This window comes from Podarcis bocagei, assembly GCF_964188305.1.
Source record: "Podarcis bocagei genome assembly, chromosome: 8".
NCBI lineage: Eukaryota > Metazoa > Chordata > Lepidosauria > Squamata > Lacertidae > Podarcis > Podarcis bocagei.
The window spans coordinates 12,789,741-12,806,464 of NC_138133.1; the positions used below are offsets into that span (position 1 = coordinate 12,789,741).

Consider the following 16,724-nt stretch of genomic DNA (forward strand, 5'->3'; position numbering starts at 1 on the left):
TATGATTCCAGAAGCCGGCCCTTGTGATCAAACTGGCCTGCATTATCCCTGCAATGTATATGGCAATCTTGGTAAAGAGCAGGAATGGGGAACTTCATACCCAGGGCCAAATGCACCCCCACAATCCTCTCTGGCTGGCCCCTAAGACTCTCCACAAACCTCTCTTACTGGCCCTTCTTTGTTCTCCCCTTGAGTGTTTGGGGCCAGGTGCAATGTATCCTTGAACCACGACAATAATTCTTGCTTGCTGGATGGAGAGTTGTTGGTGAGTGTGTGCAGAAACTAGCCTACGGTATAAAAGCCAAGTTTTACTTTATCTGCTCCCTTTTACCTCTGGCCCTGACACCTCTGGCCTGTGGCTTCTGTAAGGCTGCCCAGAAAAAAAAAAAAAATGTTAGGGGCAAGTGACATTGCGTGTGTTTTTTTGCTTGCTTGCTTCTCCTCCCGGTGAATTGTAACAATTAATAATTAAGGGTTTCCTGGGGCAGAAGTCTGGCATGAGCTGTTGTGTTTATATGTGCCGTGCTGCCTTGTGCTTGCTGTGGTGCTAGGAAGCTTGGCAGAATCAGCCTGTATTGGAGATTCTGTATGAGTGAGGTGCACAGATGAGAGTGAGTGGACATGTAAAGGTAAAAGGACCCCTGACTGTTAGATCCAGTCACGGACGACTCTGGGGTTGCGGCGCTCATCTCGCTTTATTGGCTGAGCGAGCCGGCGTACAGCTTCCGGGTCATGTGGCCAGCATGACTAAGCCGCTTCTGGCGAACCAGAGCAGCGCACAGAAACACCATTTACCTTCCCGCCGGAGCGGTACCTATTTATCTACTTGCACTTTGACGTGCTTTCGAACCGCTAGGTTGGCAGGAGCAGGGACCGAGCAATGGGAGCTCACCCCTTTGCAGGGGTTTGGTGAAGCTGGCAGGAGGAATAGGGAAATTCCAAGATCAAATCAGAAGCCAGGTTGGCCTTGGTCCTATATACCTGAAGGAGCGTCTCCATTCCCATCATCCAGCCCGGACACTGAGGTCCAGCTCCGAGGGCCTTCTGGCAGTTCCCTCGCTGTGAGAAGTGAGGTTACAGGGAACCAGGCAGAGGGCCTTCTCGGTAGTGGCGCCTGCCCTGTGGAACGCCCTCCCAGCAGATGTCAAGGCAATACTTTTAAAAGACAACTGAAGGCGGCCTTGTTTAGGGAAGTTTTTAATGTCTGACACTGTATTGTTTTTCATATTCGGTTGGAAGCCGCCCAGAGTGGCTGGTGAAACCCAGGCAGATGGGCGGGGTATAAATAATAAATTATTATTGTTATTATTATTCATCATTCTAGGACTGTCTCGGGAAAATAGAGACACTTAATTGGAGGGTATGTGTTATGTGCAGCAACCCAAGGCAGTTTCAGTGAAAGCAAGGGGATAACACTGAATAACTTTTCATCACATATCTAGAAAGCAGCCTGGCCAGTCGTCAGATACTTGTTTTACATTCTGAGCAAGAAAACTACTCCCTGACGACGCTGTGCTCAGTTTGTTTTATAGATGGCATTACCAGCTGAACAAATTCAAATTCCAAACTCGACGGTTACAAACTTTGACAATGTCTCTATCCTGAAATCACTGCTGCTGAAATGTGCACATTCATGCTTAATTGGTTTCATCATTGCTTTTCTTTTGCTGTTGGATCTTAGCAGAGGAGGCCGAAGCCAACCGCAGTCTGCTTTGCTGAAGATCAGATACGAGCCACTTCTCCAGTGGATGGGGAATTGCAGATGGGTTTTTCACAAACATCTCAGGAAAGGGAAAGCAAACATGTCACATTATATTTATGAAACTCTGATATCCCAAAGTGAAAGCTGCCGTTTCTTGCTATTGTCACACAGCAAGCGCTGCCACTTATGAGGCCTGTTTGAGATTTCAAAGATGCTTTGTATCATTAATAAGCTATGCATCATTCCCAGATGGAAAAGCTACTGCTTTGATGACCAGACTCACAGGTGAATACATTGTCAATAACCAAATATGCTGAGGAACTCAAACTCTTCCAAGAAGTCAGCCATAGTTTACATAGTGAGAGCTGAGTGCAGTGCGAGGACCAAAGGTTGACAAACTACCCCAGAAGGAACACAGTGTATCCCCCACCAGATGTACTACCCATCTCCTAACACCCCATACACTCTCAGCTCTCACCTGTGGCTCCTAGAAGCTGTCGGCATGTGACGGCAGCAACACCTTGGGAATGGCTTCAACTGGCTGGCTAAACGAGGTGGGGGTAGTCGATTGGTCTCAGTGAGTTAGGGCCTTCTCCTGCAAGAGCAGACAGGCTCCGGCAAATTGATCGGATGAGACCAATACAGTGGTACCTCAGGTTAAGAACTTAATTTGTTCCGGAGGTCCATTCTTAACCTGAAACTGTTCTTAACCTGAGGTACCACTTTAGCTAATGGGGCCTCCTGCTGCTGCCGCGCCGCCGGAGCACGATTTCTGTTCTCATCCTGAAGCAAAGTTCTTAACCCAAGGTACTATTTCTGGGTTAGCGGAGTCTGTAACTTGAAGCACCTGTAACCTGAAGTGTCTGTAACCCAAGGTACCACTGTAGTGGGTCTTTTGAATTATGGTGCAGGAGGAGACTCTTGAGAGTCCCATGGACTGCAAGAAGATCAAACCTCTCCATTCTTAAGGAAATCAGCCCTGAGTGCTCACTGGAAGGACAGATCGTGAAGCTGAGACTCCAATACTTTGGCCACCTCATGAGAAGAGAAGACTCCCTGGAAAAGGGAAAGATGTAGGGCACAAGGAGACGGGGATGACAGAGGACGAGATGGTTGGACAGTGTTCTCGAAGCTACCAACATGAGTCTGACCAAACTGCGGGAGGCAGTGGAAGACAGGAGTTCCGGGCGTGCTTTGGTCCATGGGGTCACGAAGAGTCGGACACGACTAAACGACTAAACAACAACGACAACATGCAGGAAAACTTCCCCGTGAATCCTTTGTCATAATATCCATTGCAATATACGTAATAATAATTTATGTGCTGGTAGTTGAAGCGCTAAAGGTTTGGTCCCCCCCCAAAAAAAAAGTTCAAGCGTCCCTTTTCTTCCTGCATCCAGATAAAGACTAATTACTTCAGCTGGTATTCTGCTCCACTGAATTAAGGTGAGACAGCTGAATTATTGAATCACATTGTTATTGACTTAGCAGGTCAAAGAATTAAAAAAAAACTTTGCACCTTATTCTGTTTATGTGTTAGCTAACCTTGCTAGCTTTCTCATTTTTCAAATGTGGAATGAACATTGCCAAGCGCAATTAATTTGAAACAGAGCTAGAAGCATCCTCCAACACTCATCCACTTGTATCGTCTGGGGTATTTCAAAGACATTGCTGTTATTCAGCTGAGAAATGGTTTGGTTAGATGGATTTTTAAAACAGCAAGCTGCTATTAAGTAGACAACGTGTGAAACTTGCAGGAGCCTTTTTTGAATGTCTCCTACTTAGGTTTCATGAAACGAATCTTTAGATAATTAACTTGATGCTGATAATCAACTTACTCTTTTCTGGAGAGGAAAATAAAACCCCCAAACCCGACTCTATTTTTTAAACTGGGCAAAAATTAAAGAATGTGAAACACAATTAATTTTTTGGCCACTTATTGGTTATGTGCTCACAGGGTGCTTTAGAAACCTTCGGCCCTCCAGATATTTTGGACTGCAATTCCCATCATTCCTGATCACTGGTCCTTTAGTGAGGGATCATGGGAGTTGTAGGCCAAAACATCTGGAGGGCTGCAGGTTGGGGGTGCCTGCTATAGACAATTTTATCTAACCATTTCCTTTAGGTCTCCTTTGCAAATGAGAGAATGGGTGGCTGGGGTTATTGGGACAGGCTTCAGGTTTTTGATTTTGAAGTTATCATATTGGGGTTTGTGTACTAAAACTCCGTAGAGAATAATAAAACAAAACAAAGAACTAGGAAAATGGCATAATTCAATGGTAGAAGAATTCATTTTCCACCAGACAGTCCCAGAGTCAGTTGTTGGCCTCTCCAGTTGAGGTTTGGTAGCAGGTGGTGTGAAAGACCTCTGCCTGGGAACCTGGCAGTCAGAAAAGGCAATGCTAAGACAAATAGACAAAGAGTTACCAGAGAGTAACCTGGTATAAAGCAGCTTACTGTAATCTTATGAACACAATCTGTCTTCTAGTGTTGAGAACCTGGCAGATTTGAGATAAGGTCAGATTTAATACCAAACCATGGTTTAGTGAAATGTGAGTGAGCCCGGTGCTGCTGCTTCCTTCAGATTTCCTTTTGCACATCCAGTTGAGCAACAGACCATAGCTCTCCATTACATCTGAACCAGGAAACAAAGGTTTGCACAAATCCCAAAGCTCGATTGCAAACCCAGTTGAAACTGGCTTGAGCAAACCATGGTTTGTCTGGTTTGGATGAAACAGTAAACTATGGTTTTCTGCAACACTGGAAGATATAGGGGAAATGAAAGGACATGAGCATAGGTCTGATCTCTCATTAAAAGAACAGACTGAGTCCTCCGTAAGGCAAGCCCACAATGAGGCGAGTGATCCCTATTTATATGTCTTTTGAAATATCCAGTGGTTGGTGGGACAGAGCAGAATATATTAATGGATCAACCCTTTAAAAAGGAGCAAATATGCATTTTGCTATGGTGGCTGTTTCTGGCTTAAGCTGAGTTTCTTTCTTGCATTATCAATACACATGCCCACTGCCACACTCTGAACCAAGATCAAATGCTAGTTTAATAACATTCATTGCAATCAGCTCTGGTGTGTTTCGCTCTCTTTTAATAGCAAGTGGCAATTTTATTTATAAAGACTTGAAGCACAGGAAATTAAAACTAACAAAAGCTAGCAAAAAAAGGGGAAGCTTGTTACTTTGGCAGGATGGCCTACTTTAATACAGAGGTTTCCTTTATTTGTGAATAATTCAGATGTAGAGTCATTCTGCTAGAATAGCTTCCAGTAAATTGCTACCATTCCTCTCTTTTTCTTATATGTATTGGGCTTCATACTTCAGTACATTGCTTTGACTTTGTAGCACTGCAGAATGACTACAGAATGATGCCAAATCTTGCAGCATTTTTGCACTATTAATCAATGTTAACTAGCAAGAGAGCTATAATAGTCCCTTTTACTTCAGAAGTCAGATTTGCAGGCAGAAGGGCTGTAAAACAAGTGCCTTCCTTATATGGGGAAATGTTGGGGGGAAAGGTGGTGTTTAATAATAATAATAATAATAATAATAATAATAATAATAATAATAATAGCTAACAACACACCCAAGCCAGGCCCAAGAAGCATGGAGGAAGCTCTCTCTGACTTTCTTGTCATGTATTTTAACTTCTTTTTTGTGACTCTTATGAAACTGGTCTGTGAGGTACTGGCTACTTCTTGAACCAGTCAGAAAGTTTCCTACCGCTGGTCTTTGGAAATGTGTTCCCACTCTCACATACCCTCCAACATTTCTCAAATGAAAATAGGGACATCCTATTCTTTAACGAGGGACGCGGGTGGTGTTGTGGGTTAAACCACAGAGCCTAGGACTTGCTGATCAGAAGGTCGGTGGTTCGAATCCCCACAACAGGGTGAGCTCCCGTTGCTCGGTCCCTGCTCCTGTCAACCTAGCAGTTCAAAAGCACATCAAAGTGCAAGTAGATAAATAGGTACTGCTCTGGTGGGTTCGCTCTGGTTCGCCAGAAGCGGTTTAGTCATGCTGGCCACATGACCCGGAAGCTGTATGCTGTATGCTGATAAAGCGAGATGAGCGCCGCAACCCCAGAGTCGGCCACGACTGGACCTAATGGTCCTGTGGCCAGCATGACTAAGCCACTTCTGGCAAACCAGAGCAGTGCACGGAAACGCCATTTACCTTTCCGCCGGAGCAGTATCTATTTATCTACTTGCACTTTGACATTCTTTCAAACTGCTAGGTTGGCAGGAGCAGGGACCGAGCAACGTGAGCTCACCCCGTCACGGGGATTTGAACCGCCAACCTTCTGATCGGCAAGTCCTAGGCTCTGTGGTTTAACCCACAGCGCCACCTGTGTCCTAAAATGCCAGTGATCAGAAGAGAAAGCTACCTTATACTGAATCAGACCATTGGTCCATCTAACTCATTATTGGCTGACGGAAACTCTTCAAGGTTTCAAGCTGGACATTTTCACAGCTCTACTTAGGGATGCCAGGAATGCAACCTGGGGCCCTCTGAATGCTAGACATGTGCTGTGTCACAGAGCTATGGGCCTTTCTCAAAGGAAAATCCCACCCCATCATCGCACCAACACTAGAAAGCAGCTGCACTGTGATTCCTTTTCCTTCTTTGCAAGTGCCACTTAAAAGGGCACAGCAGTTGGCTCATTTCCTTTCCTGTCAACTCAGTTACAAGTGCACTGTGCATCATTAGCAAGGAAAAGGCAGCGGTGCCGTTTGCAACGCAATTCATTTTTCATTTAAACCAGAATGCAGATTAGTGCTCAGTGAGAAATTTTCTCCTTTACATTTAGCAGGTAACTTGTATGCTTAGAGCTTGTAAGTGACCCCCGAGTCTCCTTTCCCTTGATGTGGAAGCAGTTCCAGGTTATCCTAAGCTTCTTGTTAGCCAATTAAATCCACTTGTTTTATTTATTAAAGTGTTTAAAAAGAAGGGCTGAAGCAAAGATAAGGCAACTGGGTCAAAATGTCTTCTTTTAATTGCACCAAACTTGCCCCAGAGGGATAGTGGTAGCTTTATGCTGGAGCTGGTATTTGCAGAGGTTATTTGGAGAACACCAGGGGTTATATTTTATTTCTTTCAAAATTAGTTCACTGGGGAAATCTCATTACATCAGGAAATGGCAGCTGCATTCCCAGCAGGTTTGTTTTTCATGGCGTTGCTGCAGTCAGTGGAAGTAAACCAGGCTTTTGCCAGGTGAACATCTGGCTTCTGGTTTTCCTTGCAGATCCCTAGAGGATGGCTGTTAATGTAGGTTTTTTTCTTGAATTCCACAGCTAAAGCTCAAAGCACACATTGCTTTTGCTTGACACTCATCTTGGGGTTGGGCTTAAGACAATGATTTAGTAAGAGTGACCCAAGTCTTGTTGTTCGATTGTCATACACACACGACTAAAACAATGTGTAAGACATATCATGAATTTTCAGCAAGAGATGAAAGCAAAGTTGCACTTCACTTTACAGCATTCAAATTAAGAGCATGGTCACCATCTCTGATACTGAATGGTAGAGTTTATATGAAACCTGCAGTGAAGGAGCTCTCCTCTCTTCTGGGGCTTGAGACTCTATGTATTGCTTAAGAAGCCTAGTTCAAAAACGTATGTTTATGGTTAGTGTCAGGCAGAAGGTAAGACTGTGGCCCCTGATGCTCAGTTTCTTGTGAACCATGTAATGCTGTTGAGTGCTGTGTTTTTGCAACGAGACACAGGTGGAATCTACACACATATAAAAAACAATGTGAACATGCTTTTCAAAAAAACGTTTTGAAAAATATATTGAATTTGCCATTGCTCACCATCGCCATCTAGCATAACATTTGTATAATGCACTTTACAACACACTTAAAACATTTCCTTTGCAGCTGGATGGCTGAGTCCACAGTCCTCTTTCTTGTATGGTAATTCCCAACCATTTGCCACAAAAAGAGGGAAGTAACCCACATTTTCTTAAGTGCGAGGAAGTTTCAAAAGTGGCCCCCTTTCTCAGAGTGTTTTCTTGTGCAGGTGTGACCATATTTTTTGGCTCTATAAGACACACCTTTTTCCTCCTAAAAAGTAAGGGGAAATGTGTTTGCGTCTTATGGAACGAATGCAGGCTGTGCAGCTATTGCTGAAGCCAGCAGAGCAAGAGCGAGAGCTGCGCAGTGCCTATTATCCTGCTGGCTTCCCAGCGAAGCGGGAGGAGGAACGGAAGGGAACCCTTACCGAGCCCCTCTGGTTGTGATGCCTTAGTCTGATCCTCCCTCCTCCTTCCTCTTCAACAACATTTGATTCAGAATTTTTTTCCCCTCTTGATTTCCTCCTCTAAAAACTAGGTGCGTCTTATGGTTGGGTGCGTCTTATGGAGCGAAAAATGCAGTATTGTAATTTTTGCTTTTTAATTCAGTTTCATTTACGAACCACTTTCTATGAAGCACCTCAACATGACTAACAATATCAACGTCAAAAATAAAAGCATTCAAAATTGTTTTGTCTATAAAAACAATTTCATGTAAAACATAAAGGAAAATACCGGATATTTGCAGTGCTTTTGTAATATCTCTCTATAAATGCACAAACAGAGTGTGTTGGAAGTAATCAGACTCCAAAAGGAGGTAACATAACCTGTAATCCTGCTTCAGATTCCCATGAGGCAACAGCAACAACCCTTAGACCTCCTAGACTCATTTCAGTACAACTAAAGTTACAGCTCTACCCATTTTCAAAATTATAAATCGAAGCTGTTTTCAGCCACTTCCACCGCCAAGTGAAGGGTGCAATGCAGAGAAAGGTTGGAGACAGATTGAAAGCCATTAAGGAACAGTAAAGGCAAAAAGGTAAAGGACCCCTGGATGGTCAAGTCCAGTCAAAGGCCACTATGGGGTTGCGCCACTCATCTTGCCTTCAGGCTGAGGGAGCCGGCGTGTGTCCATAGACAGCTTTCCGGGTCATGTGGCCAGCACGACTAAACCGCTTCTGGTGCAATGGGACACTGTGACAGAAACTAGAGCCCATGGAAACACCGTTTACCTTCCCACCACAGTGGTACCTATTTATCTACTTGCACTGGCATGCTTTTGAACTGCTAGCTTGGCAGGAGCTGGTGCAGAGCAACGGGAGCTCACCCCATTGTGGGGATTCGAACCGCCGACCTTCCTATCAGCATGCCCAAGAGGCTCAGTGGTTTAGACCACAGTGCCACCCACGTCCCTTGTTAACCCATTTTGTTAAGCCCATTTGTAAACTCCTTGTCATCCGTCACATGACAGGCGAGTCAAAACCATAGTGATATGCCCATTTACAATACTGAACAGTCTTCTAAACATGATATTTCACCCCCTGTGTGTCTATTTGCATTTATTTGCCTGTGAGCAGTCTGTTTCCTTGCTCCATTGTCCTTATTTGAAGGATCCGTTCCTATGCCTTAGTGAGGAACTCCATCAGTTCCCCTGTGCACAAAAAGACACAGTCTGAATGGAGGGGTCAGGAAAGTTGACAATAATAAGCATATATTTAAATTAACAATATAAATGTGTGATAAGGGATGCAAAGCACATCAAGTGAGAGAACAGCTGCCCACCTTAAGATAACAGCTTTGGGAGAGAGAGAGAAACCCCGGTACCGGATGACAGACCACTCAGTATACTGTATATAGTTATAGCTGCAGTCCTATACCTACTTACTTGGCTGAAAGCAGAATGAAACCTGCACCTGAGTAGACGTTATAGAATTGCACTGTTCTTGTCACAAAATCTATAAAAAGCACTACAAACCTCCAAGACCCAAGCCTAGGCCAACTAGTAATAATATTATGCTCCTGCTTATTCAAGTAGAGGCAGGCTTCTTCAGCTACATTCTTTAATCATATTTGTTTCCTCTGCCCTTATATGCAATAGAAAAGTGATCTGCATTAGCAAAAGGCTATTTGAACAATATGCGATCTTCTATGACCAGTCCACACATTAATTAATAGGGATAGAAATCTGGCTTTTCATTAATTTATGCTGCTCTTTAGCAAAATCAGAAGCAGCCACTAATGTGCAGTGCAGATGCAGCCTAATGGAGAAAGAGGGAGCTCACATCTAATCCCTGGGGCAGGGCGTGCGTATAAACTACACTGCTTTACCTCTCAAATAACTTCTAATAGCAATCAGGATTAAAACTTAATTACATTCCTATGAAGCTGCATAAAGTGGAATAATATCAGATTGTAGAATTGTGTAGGTACATTTATTTATGTAAATTCATGTACATATTCACTCTGGGGGCCAGACTGGGACTGTCCTCCTGGGAAACCACATTTGGGTCATGGCAGCAGTACAAATAAGTGATTTGTGAGTAATAAAGTAAAATAAAATAAAAGGGGGGAACCATTATTTTTACTTCTAGGTTGTATGAAAGCCTGACATGGGAAGTAGTTGTTTTATATGAAGGCTTCCGATAATGTAATCACACCAGAAAAAAACAGGAAAGAAGTGTGGTCCAACATTGAGGTATAGAGATTACAGAAGAATGCTATCCAGGAGGACTCCCACAGTTTAAAGGTTTACTATTCAGCAGTCACAGCAGTGAGAAAGTGACAGAATTCTGCATTTAGAGGGGAGGGATTGAATGCAGATGTGCTAAATGGTGGTTAAGAAAGCCCGACAGAGACTCCATCTCCTCAGAGTACTGCGAAAGAACGATGTCAATCAACATTTGTTGATCTCCTTCTACCGGTCCACAATAGAAAGTGTCCTTTCATACTGCATCAAGGTGTGGTACGCTGGTTTGACTTTAACTGATAGGAAGCTCCTACAGAGGGTGGTGAACACAGCACAAGATATTATGGGCTCTCCTGTGAATCTGCTGGATAAAACAGCAGAAGAACGTTGCCTCAGGAGAGTGAGGAAAATTCTCAGGGATGATTCACACCCTGGCCGGCACTTTCTTGATCTCCTGCCCTCAGGCAGAAGATATAGAAGCATGATTAGTCGCACCAACAGGGTAAGGAACAGCTTCTATCCGTGGGCTGTTAGGCTGCTGAATGAAAAGGTAACAACAGGGAAACTGACCTTTGGGTTTGGTGGGTGTGCGTCAGTAAACGAAGGGAATTAAGACTAAGAGAGCTGAGTGGGGGGTGCTCGTGTAATCTCACTTTATACAAGTTGTACAAGTGACAATGAAGTATTTCAATTCCAATTCCTGCTGCTAATAGCCCACGTGAAAAAGATTTCGGGATTGGAATCAGTCATAAACTGTCATGAACAGAGAAGAGGAAGGGTATCCCAGTGTGGGGTGTAGCAAGGACTGAGACACACCGGGGCAAGATGGAGATGGGGAAGGAGAGGTTGGTGTAGGAAGTACTCGCAGGATGATGGAGGATGGGGGTCAGTGTGCAGAAACCAGAGCAGCAGGATTGTGATGGCCTGGGATTCGGACCTGATTCTGAACCTGAGGGATCCCAGCCTGCACAGGAGTCCCCGTCTCCAGAACCAGCTGAGCTGGGGCTGTGGCTTGAGCCTGAAGGGTCCTCACCTGTGCTGGATCCTCAGGTGCAGGCACCAGCTGAGTCTGCTCTGGCTCCTGAGGTGATGGAGGACCCATTGCCTGCAGGTGCTCCACTCTCAGCCCCATCAGGGGAAGCTGAGGTTGCCTCTGGGTCCGGTAACCCTCCAACCTCTCCTGAGCTGCAGAGGCTTAGGGCAGAGAGGCAGAGGGAATTAAGTTCCCGCAGGAGGAGTGCTCGCCTCCAGGCCAGGAGAGGCGAGTCACTAGAGGATCGGGGCCGCCCTATGCCTCGGGGCAGATAAAAGCTGGCCAGCCCCAGCCCCAAGTTGCGGGAGTAACATTGTTGGTTCCTGCCTGAACCCTGTCCTGCTTTCCTGCCTGAGCTCCTGACCCGCCCTGGCTCCCTGCTTGCAGGCCTGTTCCTGACTTCACCCGACTCCCTGCCCTGCACCCAGCTTCAGCTACTACGGACTGCCTCCATGTTGCGCCTTTGACCACAGACCAGACTTGGACCTCGTCTCTCGGGTAACCCACGAGACCAGCACAAGGATCCATAACCAGAGTCAGAGAGGCTCCACAATCATGGCAGGCATCATCATCACATGCATCTGGGATTTCAGAAGCATGACTCCCAAGTGGATGGGATACTTCATGTTAGAAATCAAACGCTGGGAATGATAGCCTTCACTACAGCTTCTTCTCTCTAATCTCTACCCATGTGCAAGGCTAGTTGAGACCAGTCGGTCCATTTCCTTTCACTTTTAATAACAACAGAGCCTCCCTTATTCTCGTACTTCATATCCTTCTGCTTCATTTCAGTGCATAGCATTTGTCACCATTTCTTTTTGGATTAGTGCGAAAAGTAATAAAACTGCCAACTGGCTGTTTTCCGCACAGACTTCCTGAGGATAGCAAGAAGCCTGGTTTGTTTATTGCTTGTGGTGCCAAAGTTTGCTATGTAGCTGGGCCCCAAAATATATATCGTATGCTGATTAAATGCTTGGAAAGTTGTTTGGGACATTGTCTCCCCAAATCCCATTGAAATGAACGGTGCCTGTTTCAATCACAATGAATATAACTGGCTCATTCAAGAAGTTTGTATAAAAAGTACCACTGCTGCCCAACCATGTAGGGGGAAGACACACACACACACACACACACACACACACACACACACACACACCCCAAATGCTCATTTTTATAAGCATTGTTTGGTGGGAGAACTGCATCACAAAATATGGATATGTGCAAATTTCAATGGGTGACTGTGTTTTGCTTCTCATGTTGATTTGGAAAGTGCAGATTTTATAGATCTGGCTTTAAATCAGGGGTCAGCAAAATTTTTCAGCAGGGGGCCGGTCCACTGTCACTCAGACCTTGTGGGGGGCCGGACTATATTTTGAAAAAATAATAATGAACGAATTCCTATGCCCCACAAAAACCCCAGAGATGCATTTTAAATAAAAGGACACATTCTACTCATGCAAAAACGTGCTGATTCCCAGACCACCTGCAGGCTGGATTTAGAAGGCGATTGAGCTGGATCCGGCCCCCGGGCCTTGGTTTGCCTACCCATGCTTTAAATGCAAACTGAAACAAATTTCTCCCATTCCCCTACTTGGAAGTGAACAGATAACTATTTTTGATCTCTGAAAGCGGCAAGATACATATCCCATGAGTTATCCCAGTCAAAATCCCAGCTGCTGAATTTTGAACTAACTGCCGTTTTCAAACTGTCTTCAAGGGTAGCCCCAAATACCGTACATTATGGTCTAAGTGAGATGTCAACAGAGTGTGGAATTCAGACATTCCATCTACTACACAGAGAAGTGATTGAGGCTGTCAAAGTTGATCAGTCATCTGTCAGTAATACAATAACCCCGCAAGGCTCTCTGGCTCAGAGGCATGCCATGCCAACGTGTGCTCCTTGTCTCTAATACGTATTCATTCCTGTCGTCGTTCAGCCAGGCACGTGTGAAATTACACTGAATTTTTTTTAAAAAGTCTCTTACAATGAAGGAGGCTTACAGAATTTCCTAGGGATTAGTCCTTCTCAGAGAATACTATATGAATAAGTTATTTTGCTCTCATCCACCCAAAGATAAACTTTAAATAATTGACTTTTTTAAAAAAAATAGCCCAGTGGTTTAATGTTTCTAAGTTTTGCATTTAAGGGCAAATTTGCAATCCCAGGCAAAGATTTACGACACTGAATAGAGCCTAATTTCAGTGGCCTTTCTAAAACTTGAAGATGTAGGAGTGTTATGGAAATGTTAATTAAACAATAAAAATTAGAACGTATGAAAATACTACATCTTCCATATTACCTTAAAAAAAACACAACTTGACTCTTGACTCTTTGAGATTTAGCCAAACATGTAAAATATTGAAAAATATATGTTATAGTCCTTTGGTACCTCATTACTGAAGATCTTCTCTTTCCGTTTCCATTACTGTCTAGTTATTTTATTCTCAAATCATGTTATTTTGAATTACTGTGATTTCAGGGGTATCATTTTAAAATTTACATTATAATGTATGCATTTTATTCAGCCAGTCATTAAATTTGTATCCCACATTTCCTTCAAGAAGCCTAAGGTAGCATATGTATGAAGTGTGATTCCATTTCCCCTCAGTTTATCCTCACAATATCCCTGGGAGGTAGGTCAGACTGAGTGTGGCTGGACCAGGGTCAACCAGTGAGCTTCACGGCCAAGTGGGAATTTGAACTCGAGTCTCCCTGCCAACAAAGGTCTGTATAGTTAAAGCTATGGTTTTCCCAGTAGTGATGTATGGAAGTGAGAGCTGGACCATAAAGAAGGCTGATCGCCAAAGAATTGATGCTTTTGAATTATGGTGCTGGAGGAGACTCTTGAGAGTCCCATGGACTGCAAGAAGATCAAACCTCTCCATTCTGAAGGAAATCAGCCCTGAGTGCTCACTGGAAGGAGAGATCCTGAAGCTGAGGCTCCAATACTTTGGCCACCTCATGAGAAGAGAAGACTCCCTGGAAAAGACCCTGATGTTGGGAAAGATGGAGGGCACAAGGAGAAGGGGACGACAGAGGACAAGATGGTTGGATAGTGTTCTCGAAGCTACCAGCATGAGTTTGACTAAACTGCGGGAGGCAGTCCAAGACAGGAGTGCCAGTGTGGTGTAGTGGTTAAGAGCGGTAGTCTTGTAATCTGGGGAACCGGGTTCGCGTCTCCGCTCCTCCACATGCAGCTGCTGGGTGACCTTGAGCCAGTCACACTTCTCTGAAGTTTCTCAGCCCCACTCACCTCACAGAGTGTTTGTTGTGGGGGAGGAAGGGAAAGGAGAATGTTAGCCTCTTTGAGACTCCTTAAAGGCAGTGAAAGGCAGGATATCAAATCCAAACTCTTCTTCTTCTCCTGCTCTGGTCCATGGGGTCACGAAGAGTCGGACATGACTAAACGACTAAACAACAACAACTCCCTAGTCTTCATTTACCACCACACTAAGAGTTTACACCTTTATATTGGTTCTTTGCTGCAGAAGTAATTTTGACTAAATTTGGTTACATAGGGTTCAAACAACTAATTTCCAAGTTGAGACAATCTCTTGACAGAGGGGCATTTGCAGTTTTGCATGTAGAGATTATCAGGTATTTCCAGTTAGAAGGGTCTCAAGCAGCATAACTGGATTAAAGAAATGCTGCTGGTCTTGCTTCTTACAAGAAAGCTGCACATTTTTGCATTCTCCGAACACATATCTTCATTCTTTCACAGATGCATTACAGTACTAACTTCTCTGAGCTGAAAGAAACTGCTAGAGCTTTTAATTTGTATTGCTTTATGACTGGAGAGTTTTAACTGGATTATTTTCTTTGCTGCTGAGTGGTTTTTAATTTTGTTGCTATTTTTATCTCATTGCTCTTACTAATTGTGCGTTGTTTAGTAGTGGTATTTTTAAAAAAATCTGTAAATTGCTTTAAAAATACCTTTTGAAATGGTGGGATGTGGAAACTGGGGGCACCATACTTCAATGGTTCCATATCTATCATGTCTGGCGGGTTTAAGAAGGGGGTTACTGGGGGGGGGTGAGCACTCATTGGAAGGACAGATCCTGAAGCTGAGACTCCAATACTTTGGCCACCTCATGAGAAGAGAAGACTCCCTGGAAAAGACCCTGATGTTGGGAAAGATGGAGGGCACAAGGAGAAGGGGACAACAGAGGACGAGATGGTTGGACAGTGTTCTCGAAGCTACCAGCATGAGTTTGACCAAACTGTGGGAGGCAGTGGAAGACAGGAGTGCCTGGCGTGCTCTGGTTCATGGGGTCACGAAGAGTCGGACACAACTAAACAACTAAACAACAACAACAACAACTGGGGTGTGTGGGTGCCATGCCCTGTGGCATATGGGTTATGTTTTGTTCTTTCTTCTGCTCAACATCCTGCATGAAACTACTGAGAAAGGTTAGCCAGAGATCTGGAATGAAATGTCACCAACATTCCAATGAAACACATGTCTATCTCTCATCTTCATCTATTTCATGTGTGGCATTGATGTCCTGAATAGGCATATGGCATTTGTAATGGGCTGGGTGAGAGCCAATGAAATGAAGTTCCTATTTCCTCTGAAAGATATGGCCCTAGCTTGGGTGTCTGGTCAGATCCAGCTTCATGGATGGGTATCCATGGGCATCTCTTAGCCCTAACCTGTCTCACATGGTTGTGAAGATAAGATGGAGTGGGAGGAACCTTGTATGTTGCCTTGAGCTCCATGGAGGAAATATGGAATAAATAAATGCAATAAAGAGGTGTACTCCATGGGCATGTGAGAAATGAGTGTGTTGGTTTTTCACATAAACTACAAATGTAACAAGTATGTTTCTGAGCACAATAGTGGCATACATAAATAACCTTTTTTGACACCTGGGAATTTCCATCTGAATTATCCCCAACGAAAAGGACTCTGTTTTTTGTTTTGTTTTTTGGAAACATTTCTTCATTGAAAAATATGTTTAAAAGGACCCATTTCTTACAGTGGACAAAGCTGATCTTCTTGAACATTACGCCTCTTCTTTTTGTCCCCCTCTCTTATCTCTGTCTCTTTGGGTAGTAAGTATCCGAAACCGTCTGATAGCTAGGGTTTCTTACCTCTCCGTGCATCTTATCTTCGGACCCTGCTTCTCACACGGCTGGCCATTTCAGAGGTAAACTGACACCCGCTGTGCCCACATACTGCAGCTACCCACCTCAAGAAGAGAAGAGAGATAGTGCCCATCTGCTCCTCCCCTCTCAGTAAAAGACAAAGAGGCACTGTGCCAGTAGTACTGCTGCTGTCTAGGACAGTGTGAGAGAGACTGGGCAATGTGATTCTCCCCTGGCTGTAGGAAAGAGGCTAGCCATTGTGACCTCATTCTGATGCTCCCCTGGCTGTAGGAGAGAGGCTAGCCATTGTGACCTCATTCTGATGCTCCCGGCCTGTAGGGGAGAGGCTAGCCATTGTGACCTCATTCGGCCTGTAGGAGAGAGGCTAGCCATTGTGACCTCATTCTGA

At 44.3% G+C, this 16,724-nt stretch overlaps 1 long non-coding RNA gene across 1 annotated transcript; it reads right to left on the reverse strand.

Moving 5' to 3' along the window:
- Window positions 1-1,513: 1,513 nt before the first annotated feature.
- Window positions 1,514-16,563, reverse strand: LOC308594075. Its single transcript, XR_014011294.1, has 2 exons — window positions 16,322-16,563; window positions 1,514-1,781 (listed from the first exon to the last, which is right to left on the reverse strand). It is a non-coding gene; the product is annotated as an uncharacterized lncRNA (long non-coding RNA).
- Between the last annotated feature and the right edge of the window lie 161 nt (window positions 16,564-16,724).